General features: G+C 42.2%; 1 protein-coding gene across 1 annotated transcript in view; it reads left to right on the top strand.

Moving 5' to 3' along the window:
* The window catches only part of LOC140729577 (protein inscuteable homolog), a 405,000-nt gene that overhangs the window by 77,276 nt on the left and 312,441 nt on the right, over positions 1 to 15,283 (top strand). The gene's annotated exons all lie outside the window — the stretch shown is intronic.

Here is a 15,283-nt window from a genome sequence, read left to right as displayed (position 1 = left end):
GACAGAGCTGGAAGAACTGAGTATTATTGCTTCACTGCCTGGCAAGGTTCCATTAAGTATCTAAAATGAGAATCTTCCAGTAAGATGGCAGCACATAGGAATGCACTGGCCTCTCAGGAGCCAAACAAAGGTGTTTCCTTTCTTTGTAAAGTTTGTTTTTTACAATCCAAAGACAACTCTACTCAAGAACATCGGGCACTGCAGGGCTGCTCCATCAGTGAGCTGCTTGTTAATTGGAGTAGCTGGACTGGTGCCGGTGGCAGAGCTGGCTGAGGTGCCAAAGGAGCTGGTCAGGATAGTGGACAAGCCTGCTGATGTGTCGGAGGAGCCGGTTTGGGTACAGAGGAGCTGACTTGGTTGCAGACCGTGTTGCTGACTGCTACTTAGAAGCATTGGAGTTGGTGCAATACAACTGTGGGAGATTGTCTTGGACACTTCACTTGTGATCGCAAGGCACTGTTGGACAGTGATAATGTAAGCTGCTGCAGGCCTGTTGCCCTTGCAGTTGGTATGGGAGCTGTCTAGCCTCTGTTGTGGTGAGGACTAGGCCTCAGGATTGCCTGTAGGTGAGAGAGACGGGAATGCTGCAGCATGGTTGAGCTCTGCTGGGGCCTGGCCTCGCCCAATGGTGCTGCCCTGCCGTGCTCGAGCGCTGGATTGGCAGGCTGGATTCCGCGTGTCAGTACCCTGCTGGGAGACTGTACCATCGATTGCTGGACACTGTTGCTTGTGGTCTTGGACTACATATGCTTCTTTTTCAAGTGAACATGCTTCTTTGCTTGATATTTTGAATTACGTTATTCGGTATTTTTGAATGTTAGCTTGCTATTTTCAACGTTTTGCACCTTAGCCCCAAAGGAACACTGCCTTCTTCAGCTGTATATATGTATGGTTTAAATGATAATTAAACTTGATTTGATTTGAAAGGTGCAAGTATTAGGGTGGGGAGATTCAAAGCTGAACATTTCACCTGATGCAGTTCAGAAGGCAATGGGGATTGTGAGGAAGCAGATTTACAATTCAACCTGGGGTCCACGGACTCCTTGCTTCATGATATCGGTCCATGTCATCAAAAAGGTTGGGAGGCCCTGATTTAGATGGAAACACACCATAATTTCCATCACATCATAGCCACTGCTGACAATAGACTCAGTAATAATTGTTTATTTTATCAAAAACGGGAAACATTCATCTAAGTGTTTGGTGAAAGAAAGGCTCAAAATTCATACTTGGTTCATAAACACACAATTGCATAAACACCCACACTGTCTTCTCTGTAGGGTTAGGACCATTTTCATAAAAGGAAACAAATCCAATTTCAGTAAGTACAGGATGAGCACACATGAGAGATCTCATGGGTTTTCCTTAATTTTATGAGCTGGTGGCAAGTGGTTTTGCCAATATGTCCAGAATATATATCCTCAAAATATCACTTGAACTTGCTGACAATGGAGAAAGTAGCTGGCAGGATGTAAAATTAATTTGCAGATATGGAGCTGTCACATGGAGACATCACTGGAGATGATACCCTATGATTAACCAGACCCATTATTCCTATCTTTTAAGGTTTCACAACTTTTTACTTCAATTCCACCACTGAAATATTACAGAATCTTTCCTATACAGGAAGACTCTTGTTCCACCAAATTGATATATGATCTTCACCTCTGTGCTTCAGGACTCTTTACATAAAGGTGGAACATAGCATAGCAGCTTGAATGGAATATTGAGTGTTTGGGTGTACAAGTATCTGGGAGTACAGTTGGACGAGAAGCTAGACTGGACCGCCAACACAGATGCCTTGTGCAGGAAGGCACAGAGTCGACTGTACTTCCTTAGAAGGTTGGCGTCATTCAATGTCTGCAGTGAGATGCTGATGATGTTCTATAGGTCAGTTGTTGAGAGCGCCCTCTTCTTTGTGGTGGCGTGTTGGGGAGGAAGCATTAAGAAGAAGGACGCCTCACGTCTTAATAAGCTGATAAGGAAGGCGGGCTCTGTCGTGGGCAAAGTACTGGAGAGTTTATCATCGGTAGCTGAGCGAAGGGCGCTGAGTAGGCTACGGTCAATTATGGAAAACCCTGAACATCCTCTACATAGCACCATCCAGAGACAGAGAAGCAGTTTCAGCGACAGGTTACTGTCGATGCAATGCTCCTCAGACAGGATGAAGAGGTCAATACTCCCCAATGCCATTAGGCTTTACAATTCAACTGCCAGGACTTAAGAACTTTTTTTAAAGCTATTATTAATGCTTTTTGAGTTAGTGATTTAGATGCATATCATATTATTACTGAGTTAAGTATTGTATGTAATGAGTTTTTGCTACAACAAGTGTATGGGACATTGGAAAAAAATGTTGAATTTCCCCATGGGGATGAATAAAGTATCTATCTATCTATCTATCTATCTATATCAAAAGGAGATGTTCCCAGGAAAATAAATGACGAACCAAAAAGTTCCCTGAAAGTGGGCAGGTAGGTAGGTAGGGTGGTGGCAAATATACTTTGCATGTCTACTTTCATAAGTTGGGTTATAGAATATAAAAGTTGGAAGGTTATTTTGCAACTTTACAAAACACCGGTTATTTTCTACTTCTTACAGAAACATCTACATGATGCTAAGCTAGGACACATCATCAGCGATGTTACCTGGGGTCGCCAGGTGTTTCGGGTCTTTTAAAATCATACACCCTCGTCCAGGCGACATGACGGGGGGTTGATCAGACCCCGGCTGATGAGACCTCGGCCTGTGCCCTAGCAGCAACCCACTGATCTGCCCTCTTTATCCAGAGCCATCTTGATGCTTTCTCTGCTGCATCTGTGGTGGTAGAAATGGCTCTCCTTCTTCACTCTCCCATGATTCCAAGTGCAGTGTATACTTTGCAGAGCGATTGGTCTGCAAAGCCACGACACCCGACCTCCACAGACCAACACTTTGCTCTCCATAACTGGCTCTTTTCCGTTCGTAGGCCTCCTCCATGCGTTCTTCCCATGGCACAGTAAGCTCAAGCATAAGAACGTGCTTCGATGAGTCGGACCATAACACAATGTCAGGCCGCAATGTAGTCTCTGTGATGTGGGGAGGAAACTGCAGCTGTTTTCCCAGATCTGCTTCTAGCTTCCAGTCCTGCGCAGTGAAGAGCAACCCGGCTGCTTTCTGGTGTTCTGTCGGTCTTTCCCCCATTTGACAAAGCAGGTGGTATTTTTGACCGTACTTGTTTTCCAGCAGATGTTAAGGGTGCTGCAGATTGTCTGAGCAATTGTCCGGAGGACCTGGTCATGCCGCCACCGATAACGGCCATTGGCAAGAGCTCTGGGGCAGCAGCTCAGAATATGCTCTAGCGTACCGGTCTTCTCACAGAGGGGGCAAGTTGGTCGTTCTGCAAGGCCCTAGCAGTGCAGGTTGGATGGGCCAGGAAGGGTATCGTAAACAGCCTGGTTAGAAAGAGTATTTTATGAAGTTCAGGCCATCACACTAGTGGATGCTCTGGAGAGTATACAGAGGTGATTTTCAATTATGTTGCCTGAATAAGAAGACTTTAGTCTAAGAGAAAATTAAATAGCCTGGGCTTCTTTTCCTTGGAGCAAAGGAGGCTAAGAGGTGACCTGAAGCATAGACAGGGTAGATATAACCTGTTCCCTATAGCAGAAGTATCAAAAACAAGGGGGCATAGGTTTAAACTGAGAGGAAGAAGTTTTAATGTAGATATTAGGGAATGTTTTGTATACATCAAGCAGTTGATTTCTGAAATAACCTGTCAGAGGAGGTAGTGAATGTTCATGAAGAATTTAGACAGGCATCCTGACAGGATCAGGATGGGCACGTGGACTGAAAGGTCTATTTCTGTCCTATATGATTCTATAACTCTGTTGTAAATATGTAGAAAATTCAATGGACAAACATAGGGATGATGATGCAAAAAGACCTTCAGATGTATGAAGCTAAGCATCCTGTTATATGCTATTGAATATTCCTGTACTATGAACAATGCAATTGCAATTTGTGTCAATGAAGATGTCTGTGAAATGATTAATTTCTTATCAGTAATTCAATAGAAAATCAGTTAATTTGATATTCTCACATACTACTTGTGATTTGATTTAATGTTCATAGTTCGATAAACACTGAGTCCATTTACAATGTAGGAGAGATAATTAGCAGATTTTAAAAAAACAATACTGTCACAGTTTCTCCAATGATCCAGTGTGGAAACACTGCAGCCATGCTAATCAGGGAGGTTTCCTTTCAGTATCTGGCCAGGATTGATTTAAACAATTAGAACAATGGATGAGAGATGAAGGGAAACTGGACTCCATGTTGTGGTTAGGTAAGTGGAAAAAGTGCTCTGCATATTTGCTGATCATTTGTCACTGGTCCCTGCTCAAATGTGTATTTTGATGGAGTAGACTTTGATACTTACAGACAGAGAGGGAGCAATAAAAAAAGACAAAGTGTATTGAAAGGTAAATGCTTCTGAAGAAGCAAAGATCACTGTTTATGAAGATAGAGGGATCAATTCTCAGGTCATTTTAATGCATAGTGTTCTGTGGAACCATCTGAAGAGATTTGGATTTTGAAAGTGATACTGACTGACATTGTCCTTTGTGAAGTGACTTACTGTAGTTCGTTTCCATTTACGGTTTTGGCCAGACAAACCAGTCGTCTGTGTTCTTACCATGAGGTTGAAGGAATGGAGGCTGCCATTTTGTGAAGCTGCTCTGCATCATCCATTTTGTGAACTAGTTTTGCCTGTCTGGATCAGTGTTTTAATGTAGACCACAATGATGCTGCATGTAATCTGCTGGACTGGAGATCATTTCCAAATAAGTTATTTGTGATGTGTTCTTTGTTTAGATATAATATTCAGGTTTGTGAATGGTGGGGTCGGCCTTGAGTGATTCAAACTAGTTACTGTTTGGTAACTGATTTATAACAAAGAGCCATAACAGGCATAAATTACCAGTTGTCACTTGCAAAAGAGGGCAATAAATGGATGCTGGCTTGGACCAGAGCCAATAAGAAGGTGTTATAGGTCAGTCAGATGACCCATAGCCAATATACAGTGAAATGCCACATTTGAACTGGTAAGGAATAAATATAAAACCAGATGCTTCAAATACAAAGTAGCAATAACTTTGAAGATTCACCATTGTCAGGAAGAATGCCCATGCCAGGGGCTGGGAGGAGGAGGATCTGGCTAATGGGAGATCCCCTATTTCAGAGTTATAAATTGGAGAAGTGGTCTGAGATAATACTGGTACAGAGGGAACAGTAGAATTCATGTTTTAAGCTGTTGGCCTGGGGTCAATGTAGTTATGTTTTTTTTGTACAGAGACAATAAAGTGTGAGCTTCGATTAACTAAGAGCTGCATAGTGAATTTCCTAAGCTGGTTCTGTTGACGAATAGTCAACAACTTCATGTATGGTAGGGTGAGAAGTCCTGTAAGGTGGGGATGTTTTGTGAATCACACAACCTGTACGATGATGGGTAGGATAGATGGCCCATTAGGAATTCGGTGTGTATGCATCAACCCGACAAAGGTCTAGTGCCTCCTGTCGACACTGTTTGAGGAAAGGTGAAGACACAGCTGCCGTATTTTATCACTGAGAATAACTGGCATTGTTTTTTCCATGTAATTGGTATTGGTTTTTTTTCAATTAGGTGACTGGTAGAAGCAGGGCTAATTACTTTTCAACTATCATTCGAAAGATTCAGCTAATTATTTTTAGTGCAAAGATTCTAGATTTCTGGGAAAAGATTAACAAGTTACTGTAAGGATGCATAATGGCATTACTGAACCTAAGTGCATCAGCAGCGTATATTTGTGGTAGGCTGGTTACCTGACTCTGGTGGTTGAAGGAATCACTAATCAAGCGACCCATCCATATTTTTTCTAATGCTTATTATCTGATGATTTTGCTGGTTGTAATGCAATACAGAACAAGCATTCACATTTATAGACTATGTTATTTGAAGGGATTAGGCTCTGTATACACTAATTATCTTTTATATGGCCCCAGGTCCAAAATGATCAAACAAAGAAAGGAAGAGATAAAACAGCTGATTGAGAACGAGTCAAATTATGATGACAAGTTGTAACAATAATTCAGCTGTTAAATTATGCATAGAGCAACATTTGAAACACTCTCTGACACTAATCATATTTACTCTGATTTTATTATAATGGAAGCCACAGATAGTTCTACAGCATCTGTTGCTTGTATGTTGTGGCTGGTGCATGTACTTGGTACACGTTTTACATGGTAGGCATTTAGTATTTGGTGTAATTTCAACTGAAGGTAACTATACCTGGCAATTTTGATGTAAATTGTGGATTTAATAATGATGACATTTTGGACATAGTACTTCAAACAGTACTGTAGAGCAGGCACCCATCTCCCACTCCACATGGTCCAATTAAAGATATCATTACATTGGCAGTTTTATTGCTCTTTGACTCCTACTGAAGTACCTATTTGGTTCCTCAGACTTTGGTGCTCCAGTCTACTTCTAAAGCTGTTACAATTCTACAGACAGTGGCAAAATTTGGGGCTGCGTATGTTTATCTTGACTTCAAAGTTTTTGAAATAATCAGTTTCTCTTAGAAATGGAACTGTTAGTAAACATTTCCTCTGGAGGATATACTGCTGGGATAATGAACAGAGGGCAAGCTGCTTGAAGAGAAGGCAAACAGCGTATAGCAGGAGGATCAACTCTAACATACCCATATGAGATTACATAATGGAACAAATTTATTGACTAGCACTACGTGAATGTTTTTCTAATTGAGATCAATTATGATGATATTCAATTTTGTGTTTGTAAGAAGGAATAAAAGATAAAACAGTTACAAGTTGATGAATGTTGGTAAGGCTTACTTACAGGCCATGAAGTTGTCCTTTGTATATTGTGAAAATGTGTTCATTTGTAAAACTACAATCAATGGAAGATGCCCAAAAAAAACCTAACTTAATGTGCTGCAGAAGCAGGTAATACTCTTGAAGGGGAAAATATCTAAATGCCAAAATAGGAGATGGAAGATGCAATTTTATTGGCTATATATTCCGCATTAGAGTACCTAGACTACAGCAAAAAATGCATCATCCTTTAGTACAAATCACTAAGCTTCAAAGCCTGGGCCTTCCTCTTCAAGTAGATCCTTGATTTTCTTATCAAGAGACCACAGTCAGTGCAGATTGGTTATAACATCACCTTGCTGACAATCAATGTAAGTGCAGCTTAAGGAGACCACTGCTCTACCTGCTCTACGTTCAGACTGTGTGGTTAGACACAGCTCAAGTACCATCTGTAAATATGCCGATGACACCACCCTTTGTTGCCAGAATCCCAGATGGCAGCAAGGAGGTGCAAGCGAGTGAGATAGATCAGCTGGTTGAGTCATATCACAACAACAACACGTAGTCAGCATCAGCAAGACGAAGGAATTGATTGTGGATGTCAGGAAAGGGAAGTCGGGACAACACACACCAATCCTCATTGAGGTGCCAATGGTGGAAAAGGTGAGGAGGTATAAGTTTCTGGGTGTCAACATCTTCGAGGATCTATCCTGGGCCAAATCTCCCACAAATTTCTATATGTATTCAGTGGAGAGCATTTTGACAGGTTGTATTACTGCCATGGTAGTATGTCTTCAAAGCAAAGTGTTGCAAGGGGCTATGGAGGATCAGGCGGATCATTTGAAAATGACAGAATGAAAGGTGATGCAACAAGCAATGTAAATTGAAACATTAGATTATAAAAGAAGGTACTGCAGATGCTGGAATCTAGAACAAAAACAGACTGCTGTAAAAAAAATTCAGCTGGTCAATTAGCATCTGTGGAGCCTAAAGGTTAGTAGTTCAGTTCAAGACCCTGGATCAGCTGCTGAAGCTTCGATCTACACCTTTTGCCCACCGAGTTTTACCTGCAACTGTGAAATTACAAAATATGCTAATGGATAAGTCTGTCACAAGTCAATATCAACACTGACAAGTGTAAACTGATTTATTGTGGAACCAAAACAAAATAAAGTAGGCCACTTTCTAAGTTTAAAACGCTTGATGCAGAAGGTGCCATAGAATATTTGGTAACCATGTAATACAGTCTTTAAAATGTTATCTCATGGTGTCTAAAAGGAATGTTGGATCTTTATTTGTTCCACTCATATACAGTATGAAAGTGATTGAGTTTTGTGAATAATGTGTTACAAGAAAGTATTTGAATTTGGGTCACAATTAAACCATAATCTTTTTGAACAACAGTGACATTGCATTGGAGCAACATTCACTCAAGAACTTTATTGGTAATTTTAGCTGAATGTCGGTGAGTAATCAAGTGTTTATTTTTCAAACATGTATTTTTCCATATCATTTGTGCATATTCACCATTTGCATCACATGATGAATCATTTCATTTATTTAGAAGAATTTAGTCAAGTTTTCTTTTGCATAAATTCCATAATTAAGTTGTCCAAGGGGTTTAGACATGATTTTTAGACCTCAATTTGTAGTGCTAGAAGTTTTTGCACATTGATAAGCACTAAAAAAAAAACATCACTCCTCAGATGCGAAGTACAGGGAGGATAGCTGTGCTCTGAAAACAGTAAGATTTCCAAATATTTGAATAAGACCATAAGACAGACAGAATTCCATTTTGAGTCTGCTCTGCCATTTCATCATGGTTGATCCATTTTCCCTCTCAACCCCATTCTCCTGCCTTTCCCCCATAAACTTTCACACCCTGACTAATGAAGAAACTATCAACTTCTGACTAAATTACCTCCAATAATCTGGCCTCCATAGATACCTGTAGCAAAGAATTGCACAGATTCACCATCATCTGGCCAATGAAATTCCTCCATTCTAAATGGCTATCCCTCTATTCTGAGGCTGTGCCCTCTGGTCCTAGACTTCCACTCTGTTGGAAAAATCCTTTCCATATCCACATTAGACCTTTCAATTTTTGATAGGTTTCAATGACTTCCCTCCTCATTCTTCTAAATCTCAGCTAGTATAGGCCCAGAGCCATCAAGTGCTTCTCATACAATAACCCCTTCATTCCAGGAATCCTTCTTATGAGCCTCCTCTGAACTCTCTCCGATGTCAGCACCTCATTTCTTAGATAATGGGCCCAAAACTGCTCACAATACTCCAAGTGAGGCATGTATGCCAGGTCAAGAAGGCAGAGGGTGGGAGTGAGTTCAGTTGCTGTTACTATGTAGAAAGTGCTTGACAAGCTGGAAGGTCTGAAGGTAGATAAGTCACCTGGACCAGATGGACTATGCCCCAGAGTTCTGAAAGTGGGATCTGAATAGATTGTGGAGGCATTAGTAATGATCTTTCAAGAAAGACTACATTCTGGCTTTGCTGTACATGAGGCTGCTTAACAAGAGACCATGGTATTACAGGAAAGATACCAACATAGATAGAGGATTACCTAATTGGTAGCAGACAACAAAGTGAGCCTTTACTCACCAGTTGGCTGCAAGTGACAAGTAGTTGTGTTCTTCAAGGGTCAATGTTGAGACAGCCTCTATTCACGTTATGTGTCAATGATAATCCTCTATCAACGTCAATGTCATGTAGATGATGGACTGATGGCTTGTGGCCAAGTTTGCAGATGATACGAAGTTAGGTGGAGGTGCAGATAGTGCTGAAGAAGCAGAGAGGTTGCCAAAGAATGCCAAGTGTCTTCCACAGTGCAGAATGATGAAAAATACTTATGTAGTTCATCTGTCATTTCCTTGTTGTCCATTACTACATCTCCTGCGTCATTTTCTATTGGTCAGATATCTACTCTCACCTCTCTCTTATACTTCATATTTCAGAAAAAATGTTTGGAATCTTCTTTGATATTATTGGCTAGCTTACTTTCATAGTTAATATTTTCCTTCCTAATTGCTTTGTAGTTGATTTTTAAAAGCTTTCCAACCCTCCAACTTTCTACTAATTTATGCTCTATTTATTACCCTCACTTTAACTTTTATGTTGACTTTGACTTCCCTTGACTTCATCCTGCCTTTAGAATACTACTACTTCTTAGGATGTATCTTTCTTGTGCCTTTGTAATTCCTTCCAAAAACTCCAGCTATTGCTGTTCTGCCAATATCCCTGCCAGTGTCCTCTTACACTCAATTTTGGCCAGTTCCTCTCTCAGGCCTCCATAAATCCCTTTACTCCACTGTGATACTGATACATCTGACTTAATCTGCTCCCTCTCAAATTGAAGAGTGAATTCTATCATATCATGTTCACTGCCTCTTAAGGATTCTTTTGTTTTAAGCTTCCTAAATCTGGTTAATTACACAACATGCAGTCCAGAATAGGCATTCCTCTAGTGGGATCAACCATAATCTGCTCTAAAAAGCATCTAGCAGGTATTCTACAAATTCTCCCTCTTGTGATCCGGCATCAATCTGATTTTCCCAATCTACCTGCATATTGAAATCCTCTATGACTATTGTAACATTGTCCTTTATGCATACTATTTCATTTTTCCATTGTAATTTGTAGCTGACATCCTGTCTACTGTTTGGAGGCCTTTAAATAATTCTCATCAGTTTCATAACTCCACCAATAAGAATTCTACATCTTCTGATCCTATGTCACCTCTTTCTAAAGATTTGATTAATTTTTCACTAACATAGCCATTTCACACCTGATGCCTACCTGTCTGCTGTTTTGCGATAATGTGTATTCTTTCATGTTAAGCTTGCGACTATAGTCTTTCAGCCACATCCAGTGATGCCCACATGTCATACCTGCCAATCTCCAGCTGCCCTTCAAGATCATCCACCTTATTCCATATGTTGCATGCAAGTATAACACTTTCAGCCCTGTATTCATCACCCTTTTTGATTTTTGTCCCCACATTACACTGCAACTCATCCCAATGTCTGTAATTTTGTCCTATCATCTGCTTGACCTCCCTCACAGTCTCACTAAACACTGCATCTGCTTGCACGCCAACTTCCCCATCCTTGGCCTTATCACACTGGTTCCTATCTTCCCGTCAAATTAGTTTAAACCATGTAAAGCTCACGCAAACCTACCTGTAGGATATTGGTTCCCCCCCCCCCCCCACTCCACCCCCATGTTTGGGTCTAAACAGTTTTTTTAACAGGTCATACTTTCCCTAGCGAGATCCCAATAATCCAGAAATCTGAAGCCCTGCTGCCTGCACCAGTTCCTCAACCAGACATTTGTCTGCCAAATTATTCTATTCTTATCCTCACTGGCACATGGCACAAGCAGCAATCAAGAGATTACTAACATACCTAACTTCCCAAATTCTCTCTTCAGAATTTTCTCCCTCCTCCCTTTTCTAAGCTTTGTCATTGGTGCCAATATGTACCAAGACTTCTGGCTGTTCATCCTCCCCCTTTACAATGCCGTGGACCCAATCTGAGTGGTGCCTGACCCTGGCACCTGGGAAGCAAATACCATCTGTGTTTCTCTTTCTCATGTCTACCCATCTAACCATGGGATTCCTATCACTACTGCAGTCCACTTCTCCTCCACCCTTTCCCTTCTGATTTCTTCCAAGCTAGCACGAGAGATAGAAACCGAAAATCTACAGCACGATACAGGCCCTTCGGTCCACAATGCCGTGCCGTACATGTACTTACTTCAGAAATTACCTAGGGTTCCACATAGCCACTTATTTTTCTAAGCTCCATGTACCTATCCAGGAGTCTCTTAAAAGACCCTATCGTATCCACCTCCACCACCGTCGCCGGTAGCCCATTCCAAGCACTCACCACTCCCTGCATTTATATTTTTTAAAAAACAAACAAACAAACAGCCCTGACATTTCCTCTGTACCTACTTACAAGCACCTTAAAACTGTGCCCTCCTGCGTTAGCCATTTCAGCCCTGGGGAAAAGCCTCTGACTATCCACACGATCAATGCCTCTCATCATCTTATACACCTCTATCAGGTCAACTCTCATCCTCCGTCGCTCCAAGGAGAAAAAGCTGAGTTCACTCAACCTATTCTCAAAGGTCATGCTCCTCAATCCAGGCAACATCTTTGTAAATCTCCTCTGTACCCTTTCTATGGCTTCCACATCCTTCCTGTTGTGAGGTGATCAGAACTGAGCACAGTACTCCAAGTGGGGTCTGACCAGGATCCTATATAGCTGTAACATTACCTCTCGGCTCCAAACTCAATCCCACAGTTGATGAAGGCCAATGCACTGTATTCATTCTTAACCACAGAGTCAACCTGCGCAGCTGCTTTGAGTGTCCTATGGACTTGGAACCCAAAATCCCTCTGATCCTCCACACTGCCAAGAGTCTCATTAATACTATATTCTGCCATCATATTTGACCTACCAAAATGAACCACCTCACACTTATTTGGGTTTACCTCCATATGCACTTCTCAGCCCAGTTTTGCATACTATTGATGACCCACTGTAACCTCCGACAGTCCTCCACACTATCAACAACACCTTTCTTATCAGCAAATTTACTAACCCATCGCTCCACTTCCTCATCCAGGTCATTTATAAAAATCACAAAGAGAAGGGGTCCCAGAGCAGATCCCTGAGGCACACCACTAGTCACCATAATCTCCATGCAGAATATGACCTGTCTACAACCACTTTTTGCCTTCTGTGGGCAAGCCAGTTCTGGATCCACAAAGCAATGTCCCTTTGGATCCCATGTCTCCTTACTTTCTCAATAAGCCTTGCATGGGGTACCTTGTCAAATGCCTTGCTGAAATCCATATACACTACATCTACTGCTCTACCTTTGTCAACGTGTTTAGTCACATCCTCAAAAAATTCAATCAGGTTCGTAAGGCATGACCTGCCTTTGACAGAGCCGTGCTGACTATTCCTAATCATGTTATGCCTCTCCAAATGTTCATAAATCCTGCCTCTCAGGATCTTCTCCATCAACTTACCAACCACTGAGGTAAGACTCACTGTTCTATAATTTCCTGGGCTATCTCTACTCACTTTCTTGAACAAGGAAACAACATCTGCAACCCTCCAATCCTCCGGAACCTCACCCATCCCCATTGATGATGCAAAGATCATTGCCAGAGGCTCAGCAATCTCCTCCCTCGCCTCCCACAGTAGCCTGGTGTATATCTTGTCCGGTCCCAGTGACTTATCCAACTTGATGCTTTCCAAAAACTCCAGCACATCCTCTCAATGTCTATATGCTCAAGCTTTTCAGTCCACTCTAAGTCATCCCTACAATCACCTATGTCCTTTTCTGTTGTGAATACAGATGCAAAGTATTCATTAAGTACCTCTTCTATCTCCTCCAGTTCCATACCCATTTTTCCACTGTCACACTTGTTTGGTCCTATTTTCTCACGCCTTATCCTCTTGCTCTTTACATACTTGTAGAATGCCTTGGGGTTTTCCTTAATCCTGCTCGTCAAGGCCTTCTCGTATCCTCTTCTGGCTCTCCTAATTTTATTCTTAAGCTCCTTCCTGCTAGCCTGATAATGTTCTATATCTCTATCATTACCTAGTTTTTAAACCTTCGTAAGCTTTTCTTTTCTTCTTGACTAGATTTTCAACAGCCTTTGTACACCATGGTTCCTGTACTCTACCATCCTTTACCTGTCTGAAAGGAATGCACCTATGCAGAATGTCATGCAAATATCCCCTGAACATTTCCCACATTCCTGCTGTACATTTCCCTGAGAACATCTGTTCCTAACTTATTCTTCCGAGTTCCTGCCTGATAGCCTCATATTTCCCCTTACTCCAATTAAACGCTTTCTCAACTTGTCTGTTCCTATCCCTCTTGAATGCTATGGTAAAGGAGATAGAATTGTGATCACTATCTCCAAAATGCTCTCCTACTGAGGGATGTAACACCTGACCAGGTTCATTTCCCAATACCAAATCAAGTACAGCCTCTCCTCTTGTAGGTTTATCTACATACTGTGTCAAGAAACGTTCCTGAACACACCTATCAAACTCCACCCCATCTAAACCCCTTGTTCTAGGGATAAGCTAATCAATACTTAGGAAGTTAAAATCTCCCACCACAACAACCCTGCTATTATTGCAGCTTTCCAGAATCTGTCTCCCTACCTGTTCCTCGATGTCCCTGTTACTATTGGGTGGTCTATAAAAAAACACCCAGCAGAGTTTTTGACTCCTTCCCGTTTCTAACTTCCAATCACAGAGACTCAGTGGGCAATCCCTCCATGTCTTCCTCCTTTTCTGCAACTGTGACACTATCTCTGATCAGCAGTGCCACACCCCCACCTCTTTTGCCTCCCTCCCTGTCCTTTCTGAAATATCCAAAGCCTGGCACTTGAAGTAACCATTCCTGCCCCTGAGCCATCCAAGTCTCTGGAATGGCCACAACATCATAATTCAAAGTACTGATCCATGCTCTAAGCGCATCCAATTTGGTAATGATGCTTCTTGGATTAAAATAGACACATCTCAATCCATCAGTCTGAGCGCATCCCTTCTCTATCACCTGCCTATCCTCCCTTTTGCACTGTCTCCAAGCTTTCTCTATTTGTGAGCCACCCACCCCTTCCTCCATCTCTTCAGTTCAGTTCCCACCCACCAGTAATTCCAGTTTAAACTCTCCCCAGTAGCCTTAGCAAAACTCCCTGCCAGGATATTGATTTCCCCCCCCCCCCCCCCACCGGATTCAAGTGTAACCTGTCGTTTATGTACAGGTCACGTCTGCCGCAAAAGAGGTCCCAATGATCCAGAAATCTGAATGCCCGCCCCCTGCTCCAATCCCTCAGCCACACATTTATCAGCCACCTCATTCTATTCCTATACTCACTGCTGCGTTGCACAGACAGTAATCCCGAGATTACTGCCTTTGAGGTCCTGCTTCTCAGCTCCTTTCCTAGTCTATTTTCAGGACCTTCTCCCTTTTCCTACCTATGTTGTTGGTACTAATATGTACCACGACCTCTGGCTGTTCACCTTCCCACTTCAGGATATCGTGGACACGATCAGAAACATCCCGGACTCTGGCACCTCGGAGCATCCGTGTTTCTTTCTTGTGTCTGACCCCCTAACTATAGAGTCTTCTATTACTGCTGCCATCTTCCGTTCCCTACCCTTCTGAGCCATAGGGCCAGACTCTGCGCCAGAGGCGCAGCCACTGTTGCTTCCACCAGGTAGGTCATCCCCCCAACAGTACTGAAACAGGAGTACTTATTGTTAGCCACAGGAGTACTCTCTAGTATCTGACTCTTGCCCTTCCCTCTCCTGACTGTTACCCACTTATCTGTCCCTCAAGGCCTTGGTGTGACCACTTGCCTATGGCTCCTCTC

The sequence above is a fragment of the Hemitrygon akajei genome, chromosome 6, assembly GCF_048418815.1.
Source record: "Hemitrygon akajei chromosome 6, sHemAka1.3, whole genome shotgun sequence".
Classification (NCBI taxonomy): Eukaryota; Metazoa; Chordata; class Chondrichthyes; order Myliobatiformes; family Dasyatidae; genus Hemitrygon; species Hemitrygon akajei.
Note: the sequence above shows the minus strand (reverse complement) of the source record. Positions and strands in the feature narration are given on the sequence as shown.